The sequence below is a fragment of the Cryptomeria japonica genome, chromosome 7 (assembly GCF_030272615.1).
Source record: "Cryptomeria japonica chromosome 7, Sugi_1.0, whole genome shotgun sequence".
NCBI classification, from domain to species: domain Eukaryota; kingdom Viridiplantae; phylum Streptophyta; class Pinopsida; order Cupressales; family Cupressaceae; genus Cryptomeria; species Cryptomeria japonica.
Genome location: NC_081411.1, coordinates 771,979,645 through 771,990,183, shown reverse-complemented (window position 1 = coordinate 771,990,183; position 10,539 = coordinate 771,979,645).

The window sequence follows — 10,539 nt, the reverse complement described above, 5'->3', positions numbered from 1 at the left end:
CACCTTAGAGGATGTATATAGGATACTGAGGATACTGATTGATGGGGAGTTGATACCATATGATCGAGATGGAGACATGGAGGCATTGAGATGAATGTTCCGGGATCCGGGACTGGAGATGAGGGTTGGACACGTGGCATGGGATACGATGACAATGACAGGACTGACACTACCAGTAGTGCTAGGAGGAGTGATCAGTGGGTTCTTGTGTCCAGACAGGGCGACACGAGGGTTGGCTGTGGGCTGGGGGGGTACCTTGGAGACATTGGTTACACAGCATACTAGATATGCCTGGGGACCGTGCATGCTGACACACTTATACTATGAGCTGCATCAGTTTGTTTATCATGGATTCGTAGGATTGGGCTGCAGAGTTACATTATTGCAGGTTTGGGTATATGAGCATCTGCCAGCCACACGACTGATACATTTCAAAGGCCGGGGTCATGGACGCAGTTTTGTTCATCTATATGATATGATTACCTCACAGCCACGGATTGGTAGGTTGGAGCACTGGCGTCGAGTCCTTGATGAGATTGACACTGTGATATGGAGGCCGTACCGAGAGTGCGAGCAGTGGGAGGATGACGCAGTGGATCTACCCTATACCTGCAGGAGTAGATATCTAATTGCGTGGATGCCCTATGTATTGGAGAGACAGTTAGTGGACAGGGTATGCAGGCAGTTTGGCAGGATCCAGCAGATGCCACGGGGTTCTGGTATGTATGCGCGGATAGTACGAGACTAGGCACACTTTGGGCCACTGTTTTGATATGATCAGGCCGTGATGCAGCTAGTAGAGATGGTGCCCATGCCATGGGATATGTGGCCTGAGATTGAGGATGCAGGTATGGATGCAAAGTACACTGTATATTGGGCAGAGCATCCATTTCTACGCCTGACAGACCCAGGTGAGCAGATAGATGGGGATGGCAGAGGGGATGAGGATGATGATGGAGATGGTGGAGGTAGAGGCTGACGGAGGAGGCGGGGTGCAGTTGGAGAGAGGAGAGTGGCTCTGCAGAGAGAGGGTGGAGAGGAGAGACAGGCTCAGATGGTGAGGGGTTGCGGTGGATTGCCATTACAGGTGCCAGCAGCACATGGTCCTAGACAGGTGCAGGGACAGGGACAAAGATAGGTACAGGTACAGGAATAGGCACAGGCATAGGCACAACCACCAGTACAGGGGGAGCCATTAGCACAAGGGGCAGAGGAGGAGGAGGATGAGCTATTTGAGCTGAGGGAGATCTGCCAGGGACAGGCAGATGAGATCCAGGATCTGGAGAGGGAGACAACTAGGATTAAGAGACAGCTATGGGATACTGAGCGGGAGTGAGATTAGGCTATCTAGTGCTACAGTGAGGCTGAGATAGCACTGAGGGCTGGGAGGCAGGCGACAGAGGACACAGGGGTCGGATATGCCTATGTTCTATAGGTAGGGGAGGAGATAGGTTATTGGCGAGACCTATACTACGGGGCAATGCCACCAGAGCAGCAGGTGAGGATCTTCCGCAGACCATTGCAGACAATGACGGCTACTAGAGGGAGTCAAAGGAGACAGGCGTCTAGTGGTGGGGTTATGGGTCCTCCACCACCACCAGATAGAGGGGACAGGAGGGATGATCCTGGGGTGGGTCCTTCTAGGGCTCAGACTCCATCGAAGGTAGGCGGCTCCGAGGGAAGGACTTCATCATAGCCTTAGAGGGCTCCCTATGTATCAGTTTTGTACCATTTTGTATGATGATGTAGACACCTTCGGGTGATTGTGTAGCCATATGTATTTTGACATCATTGTATCATGATACTTATGATTTTGAGATATATATATATATATATATATATATATATATATATATATATATATGAGATGATTCATCTTTGTGGCAGCTATATGCATGTGTACCTATGTGATGTATGTTTCTATGTGATTCTTATGTTATGGATGCAAATATGTATATTATGCAATGCAATATTTTTGTTCTTTTATGTTTTTATATGTTATGCCAATGCAAATGTGAATGTATGAAATGCAGATGAATATGAGAATGCAAATGACTATTTACATGATGAAAATGTAAGATGTGCTAACATGTGTTGTGTGCAGGATGTGATGCAATTGTGATATCTATATGTATGTATGAACTTTCAACATGTGGTAATGCAGGTGCAACTACATGAAATGCAAATGTTTTTGGCATGTCATTATACTCAGTCATGTGATAGCAGGCTACACAGACTCAGGAAAGATGATGAAAGTCAATCAAGAACGGGGGATGGAAGACTAAAGATATGAAAGTGAAAGAGCTTCTTGTGCATTATCATCATTGAGCTTTATTATGGCAAAATAGGCTATGACAATCGAGGCATATGTTCAACCCAGAAAGTCATTGTACCTATTTGCATGGAGATAAGACAGTCACAAACAAGGAATACCCTAGTTCACAGTAGACTCTCAATGTCCTCATATCCTTGGACAAGTCATAGCATTGCTAAGAGATAATCCACAGTCAACAAAAGAAAAATAGATGACGATACCCCATCCTCGCCTTTCTAGTCAAAGACATCTTGGAGATAAAATCTCTAGTCAGAGAGATCCTGGAAAAGCTAAAAGACATGTCACCAGAAAGATAAAATTAAAAGAAAACCAAGACTCGACACCAACATCCATTGTACTCCTCAAGTTTAATGTCTCTTCTCACTTGCATAAGTCTTATTTGATTGTGGTCACAATGTTTACTTTCACAAAAAGGATAGATAGAACTGAACCATAATGTTGTCTGAGTCTATTGAAAGATTTGATTTGTTGAAGCCCATTATTGCTGTTGTGTCCCATCTAAAACTAACTAAATCCATGAAACTGATACTTTATTGCGGAGAAGATAGAACTTTATTGCAGATTAGCGATGCAAGTGCTACTTTATTGCGGATTGTGCGCAGATAGACTAGAGAAAATTTGAAGAAAATGTACTCCTCAAAATGTGTGATGTTCTCAGTTCCACACCCATCACTAGACATAGGATTTGACTTAGCCACAGATAGGAGCTAATTTATTATGGATGGAAAGGGGTGAAAAGGAAGGTTTATTATGAATGGCTAACCAATCTTGGGTAGATCAATAACAAGCCATGATGGGAATGGGTAAGTTTGTTATGAATGAATAGGTCGTGTGTGTGTGCAAAGTGAAAGGATGAGATTGAATCCTGAAGGAGGGAGGAGCAATGTCTCTATGCATTGCGCTGGTGACCCAGTTTTCACCATGGCACTTGCTTAGGGCGCCACCGAAGTGGTTTTCACTGTTGGACGAAATGTTTTTTTTTTGTGTCACAAGGCGCCTGTTTGCCAGGTTTTCACCAAGTAACGATTTTTTTATTTTTATGATTTTTTTTTTGATTTTTTTGTATTTTTGAATTGGGATACTCTGAAGAGCTATGTGTAAAACCTGCGAAGGTGCATGTTGTTGATAGGATCATCCAAAGGTTCACCCTCTATGGTTGAGAGCTGATATGCACCAGATCCATATGCTGATGTGATGATGCAAGGACCAAGCCAGTTTGGTTCGAACTTGCCCTTCCTCTCTCTGTCTTGCTGATTTTTAGGATTTTCTCTGAGAGCTAAGTCACCTACCTCAAATGTGCGAGCCTTGACTTTATGATTGTAGTTGCGACTCAGTCCTTGTTGATAAGCCTTGAGATGATTAAAAGCAGTTTTTCTTCGTTCATCCAATAGTTCAAGTTCTTGTAAGCGAGAGACCCTGTAGTCTTCATCACTGATAATGTTTTGCAAAGAGACTCATAAAAGGGCAACTCGACCTCAATAGGCAAGATAGCTTTAGTGTCATAGACAAGTGAATAGGGTGTAGCTCCTATAGGTGTTCGGACGCTTGTGTGGTAAGCCCAAAGTGCGGGATTAAGTTGGATATGCCAATTGCGGCCAGCGTCGTCGATTGTCTTTTTCAGAATTTTAAGGATTGTTTTATTAGACGCCTCAGCTTGACCATTATCTTGGGGGTAATATGGTGTGGAGAAACGATGGGTAATATGGAAGAGGTCACAGAGTTCACGAACATCATGATTTTTGAAGGGACGCCCGTTATCGGTGATGATGGAAACAGGAATACTGTATCGACAAATGATATAGTTGAGAATGAATGTAGCAATTTGTTTTCCAATTACTTGCATGAGAGGCACGACTTCGATCCATTTTGTGAAATACTCTATGGCAGTGATAATAAATTTATGACCATTGGAAGAAGGAGGGTGAATCTTGCCTATGAGATCGAGACCCCATTGACAAAAGGGCCAAGGAGTCGCAATTGGTTGAAGTTCTTGCGCTGGCGCATGAATGAGGTCTCCATGAATTTGACACTGCTTAAATTTCTTGACAAACTGATATGAGTCTTTTTCCATGTTGGGCCAGTAATATCCAGTCCTGATAAGTTTCTTGGCTAAGGTAGGACCACTAGAATGTGGACCACATATCCCTTCATGTACTTCACGTAACGCCATCTGAGCTTTGTCGCTTTCTAAACATCTAAGAAGAGTGCCATCTAGACCTCGACGATATAGCATATCGACTAAAATGTCGTATCGAGAAGATTGGCGAATGAAAGTGCAACGTTGGTTATTAGATAGGTCAGGAGGAAGGGTATTGTCATGAAGGTATACGAAAATGGAACCATATAACTGGGATTCAGGACTAACAACACATATCATCTTAGTAGGAGTGATCTCATATGAGGGAACCAAAAGGTTTTCCACCAAGAACTCATAGCGGGTCTCATTCTGTGGTAGATCGATTAGTGAAGCAATTGTAGCCATAGCATCTGTAGCTCGATTCTACTCTCTTGGTATTTTCTCAAAGTCTATCTTTATGAAATGTTGTTTCAGGTCATCCACCATTCTTTTGTAAGGCATTAATTTCTCATCCTTTTTTTGGCAGTCATTAGTTGCTTGATGAATTACAAGTTGAGAGTCCCCAAAAACACGATGTTCCTCGATCTTCCACTAAACTACAATCCGTAATCCAATTGTTAATGCCTCATATTCTGCTATGTTATTAGTGCAGGGAAATGATAATTGATATGATTTTGGTATAGAATCCCCTTGAGGAGTTATGAAGAGGATGCCAGCTCCTGCCCCATGCTGTGTGTATGAGTTGTCAAAGTATAGTTGCCAGGTCTTTACATGTGACACTGTTAAAATGGATTCATCTGAAAATTCTGAAGTTAGAGGAACATCATCTATCATGGGAGCATCTGCTAATTGATCTGTGATAGCCTGTCCTTTTATTGCTTTTCTATCCACATACTTGATGTCGAATTCACTCAGGAGCATCACCCATTTGGCTAGTCGCCCAGTAAGTGTTGCTTTATTGCGAAGGTATTTCAATGGATCGATCCTTGCAACCAAGTTAGTTTTATGAGTTAGCATGTAATGTCATAATTTCTGTGAAGCAAAGACCACAACGAGACATGCACGCTCAATTGGTGTGTAGTTTAGCTCATATCCCACTAATGTGCGACTGATATAGTATACTGCCTTCTCTCTGCCCTTAGCAACTTGTTGTGCTAAGACTGACCCCGGTGCTATTGAAGTAGCTGATATGTATAGTAATAGAGGTTGATCTGGAACTGGTGGCATCAAAACTGGCAGATTCAGAAGATAATCTTTGAGTATCTGGAAAAACTATTGATAGTTATCATCCCATTTGAATTTGATGTTTTTATGTAGTAGGTGCTGAAAAGGATTACATTTATCTGCAAGTTGTGCTATGAATCTTTGTATGGACTGGAGTCTCCCTTGCAAAGATCGAAGTTGACTGATATTTCATGGTGGTTCCATCTCTGGGATGGCCTTGACTTTTGCTGGATCGGCTTCGATTCCTCTTTTTGATACAATGAATCCTAGGAGCTTCCCGGAGGTTACTCCAAAGACACATTTCTTGGGGTTTAATCTTACTTTGTATTTTTCCAACCGATCAAAGATGACTGAAAGTATGTCCATATGTGTATCTCTATCTACTGATTTTCCCAAGAGGTCGTCAACATAATCTTCCACGATAACATGCATGAGATCATGAAAGATAGTAGTCATGGCTCTTTGATATGCAGCGCCTGCATTTTTTAACCCAAAGGGCATGACATTCCAACAGAAAGTTCCCCAAGGACAAGTGAATGTTGTTTTGTGTTGATCCTCAGATGCGATTTTTATTTGATTATAACCAGAGAATCCATCCATCAAAGATAAACATTTCATGACCTGCTGTGAGGTCTACTATCAAATCTATGTTTGGTAATGGGAAGTCATCCTTAGGACAAGCTTTGTTGATGTCTCTGAAGTCTGTACATATCCTGATGCTACAATCTGGTTTACTAATAGGCACTAAGTTGGAGATACATTCGGATAATCAATTGGGCGTATGAATCCGACATCCAATAATTTCTCAAGCTCTACTTTGACTAATAATGCCACTTGTGGATGCATCTTTCTTAATTTCTATTTCACTGGTTTTGCGCTCGGTTTAACTATCAAATGATGCATTACCAAATCCGGATCCAATCCAAGCATATCAGCATATGACAATGCAAAATTAATTTGTCCCTCTGTGAAGAAACTTATGAACTTTGATCTTACTGTCTCCGTCAAAGATTGTGCTAGGAATATGTTATGTGGACTTTCTTCTATACCAATGTTTGTTTTGATGGTTTCCTCTATCAACATAGATGACTTTTCTTCATAGAATGCTGGGAGAATGTCAAGCCTTCCATCCTCGGGTGCCTTAGAGAGGTTTTCACCCTCAGATACATCCTTTCTTTTTACTTTTTTGGGGTTAGACAGCTCCACAATGTGGTTTTCGCCATAAGACCCTTGATTTGTTTTTATTTTTATGTTTTTGCGACTGGACGACCTGACACCCTCACCAAAATATGCCACACTATTGAGTTCTATAGTGTATCCTGCCTTATGGTCCCCAAGAGGAAGATCATCTCGTATGCCTAGATAATCAATGAAGGCCTCATCATTTTGTAATGTATCAAACTCTACAGGTCCTTCATGGTCCCAGTCAATGAGTTGGTGGTGAACAAGTGGAAGGCCTTTGATGTCTTCGAAGTTAGCGGGGCTAAGAGTGAAAATGCAGTTATATTCAGGTATGTCGAGGTAGTCATCGAGGTCATCGTTGGCACTCTCCTCATCTGTTTCGATCATGAACGAATCCAAATGGTTATCACTAGTAGCACATTTTGAGATAGGTGTTCTCATTCTTTGTGATTTCGACCTAGAACCTAGAGACAAGGACTGTGTGGACTCCTTAGGGGTTGTTTCTTGACCAACTTTGAATTTTCTATAAAATTCCTCTTCTTCTGTGGGTTCATTTGGTTCTCTGAATGTCTCGGTGAGTTCATAGTCACTAGAGGATTTGTCTGAATCCCATTCCCATTCATTGGAGTCTGTGGAATAGCGATTCTCTTATTGAATTTTGGCAGCTTTGATTTGTAATGCTTCTCCTATCTTTTGAGTGTGGATCTTGGAAGTCATGAAACCAAGTCCTTTCAAGCGTTCCTTTTTGAATGTCAATTCAGGTTGTAAAGGTTCAATGATTCCTTCTTTCCTTAAGCCAAGAGGACTTTTGCCATCATACCCAAATTTTTTAAGGATCTTGAATCCTTTGCCATACTTTTCACATGCTATGCTGATGTGATCTTGTGTATAATTTTCAAGGTCTTTGTAAAGCATGTTGTATAAGTCTTCTTCTTCTAGTTCACCCCATCTTTGAAAGGTAGTAGGGTCCCATTTGAGTATAACGATAGATACCTGCTTATTAGGATGTGGTCTTCCATATTCTTTTGGTGAACTCATAACTTGTTGTAAGCTTATGGTTTGATTCAACGTGTATTCACCCATGCCCTTGTCCTAAAATTTCCCTTTAAGCTCACCTTGTTTTGACGTTGAAGGTTTTAATGATTCAGGATCAATGTATGCAGAAGAAGGGACAACTTCCCTATTACTTGGAATGATCATCTCAGTCTTCGGTCTCAAGTTATTGCAGTATATGAATGGATTAGGATCACCATTAAATGTTATTTCAACTCCGTTGTGAGGAAACTTAATGCACTAGTGATATGTAGATGGGACTGCCCTCATTTCATGAATCCAAGGACGTCCTAGTAATATATTGTATGTGAGATCTAGGTCTAGGACTTGACAAACCACATCTTTCATAACTGGCCCAACTCTGAGAGGCAAGGTGATTGTGCCTTTGGGTGAACGCTCTTCATCATCATATGCCTTGATGGTAATTTTGTTTATAGAATTCACAACTTTATCAAAATATCCCAATTGTTTAATAGTGCTTAATGTACAAATGTTTAGACCTGCTCCTCCATCTATCAGGACTCATTTTATTCGATGTTTGTGTATGAAGGCTTCAATGTGTAAAGGTGCATTATGTGGCTAACTTACAGAGGTGTCATCGGCTTCTATGAATGTAAGGGAGTGTGGAATGGAAAGATATCCCACCATGGCTTGAAACTGGTCCATGTTCAGATCAGTAGGGACAACAGTGTCTCTCAAGATTTTGTCAAGAATAGCTTTATGTGCAGGGGATATGCGTAAGAGCTCAAGGATGGAGATGAGCACGAGTGTCTTCCCCAACTGTTCTACAAGGTCATACTTAGGTTTGGTTGATGAGGAAGTGGTGTTTTTAGCTGGAGCACCTTGCAAAGTGAATTTACCTCGACAAGTAGTAACATTACATTCAGAGGTAGGTCCGAAAGAAGATCCAATGCCTTTTAGGACAATCTTGGGGCTTTGGGTAGAATTCTTAGGTGTTTTGTCCTTGATGATAATGGTAGAGACGTAATTGTCCATCAAAATGTGATTGATAGTTGAATCATAGTTATAAGATGCTCTGGTATAGTTGGTTTGGTCATCTGTGGCTTTAGCTTTTCCCTTGTCATGTTTTGGGAATGGTTCCTTAAACATCTCATGTTCTTGATTGGATGAGTGTCCTTCAATCTCAATGTCACCTCTATCAATAAGATCTTGTATGATGTTCTTCAGTCGATGGCAATTTCCTGTCTTATGACCCTTACTCTTGTGAAATTCGCAATACTCATCATCATTCCACCAATTTGGTTTGACCTTTGGTTCATATGGAGGAAAATCTAGAATTGTGATTATCTTGTTTTCCACTAGCTTTTTGAAAACTGACTCAGGTGGTTCTCCCAATGGGGTGTACTTCCTTCGTGATTTGGAAGTTGTTTGAGTATTCACTTGATTGTTTGTAGAACTTGATCTAGAAAAAATGATTTTGGGTCGTACTGTATTGGCATCCACAACACCATCATTGACTGTGTTCTTGTTTTTATTCCAAAATCTTGGCTTATCTTTTCCTTTAAAGTCATCTTTGTTTTCCTTGAATATCTTAATGACTCCTTGCTCAATTAGGACCTTCTCTATTGCTAAGCCTTTTTCAATGACATCCTTGAAGGTGGACAAACAAGATTTTCTTAGGTCATAACCAATGTCTTTGTTAACATTCTGGGTGAACATCTCTACCATTTGTTTTTGTGGAATTTCACAAGAGCATCTGTTGGCTAGATTCCTCCATCTTTGTAAAAATGATGAAAAAGATTCTCCATCCTTTTGTTTGGTGTTGCACAAGGTAGTGACTGATATGTCTATCTCTATGTTATATGAGAAATGTTGGATAAATGCCTCAGCTAAGTCACCCCACGACTTAATTCCAGGTGGAAGTTGGGAGAACCATTCCATAGCTTGATCTCCTAAGCTTTGTGGGAATAATCTCATCAAATATGTCTCTTCTGCTGCTACCTCAATGCAAGCTGTGAAAAACTGTCTTATGTGTGCCTTAGGATCCCCTTTTCCTCTATACTTATCGAACTTAGGCATCACGAAATGTGTAGGAAATGGAGGCATTGGAATACTTTTGTCAAATGGATAGGGACATATGTCTCTCATTGTGTAAGTTGGCTTCAGTGTATTTATGTCCTCCATTTTCTTTTGTAAATCCTTGATTTGTTGTTCCAAATTGTTCTTAGGTGGAGACCGACTTCTTGGACCATACCCCATGCTTGAACCACCAGGTGGAGGAGGAGCGTGTTGCATGTATGGATGGTATTGATCATACACATGTTCATATGGAGGAGGTCTATAGTGATGTTGCGTATATGGACCACTTGGTATGGAGTCATGATGAGGAATGGAATACCTACTTTGTCCATGTATACCATACTCTACAGGCATGTCATGAGTTTGTTCTAGTGTGTTGCCCCCAAATTTGACATGGGGTTTCCTTGTGTCCAAATTTTGAGCATGCCTTTGGATATCCAATTGCTTTGGTGGTTGATCCTTAGTATTGGTATGTGAGTGAGTATATTTTTCTGCGTAAGACCTCCATAATGGTCTGTGAAGGTGAGTATCATATGCTTGACCATGTGTGTATGGGACCTCTGGTTTTTGAAACAAAGATGATGGTGATTCAGGCACCATATGTGGTCCTCTATTGCCTCCACTATTA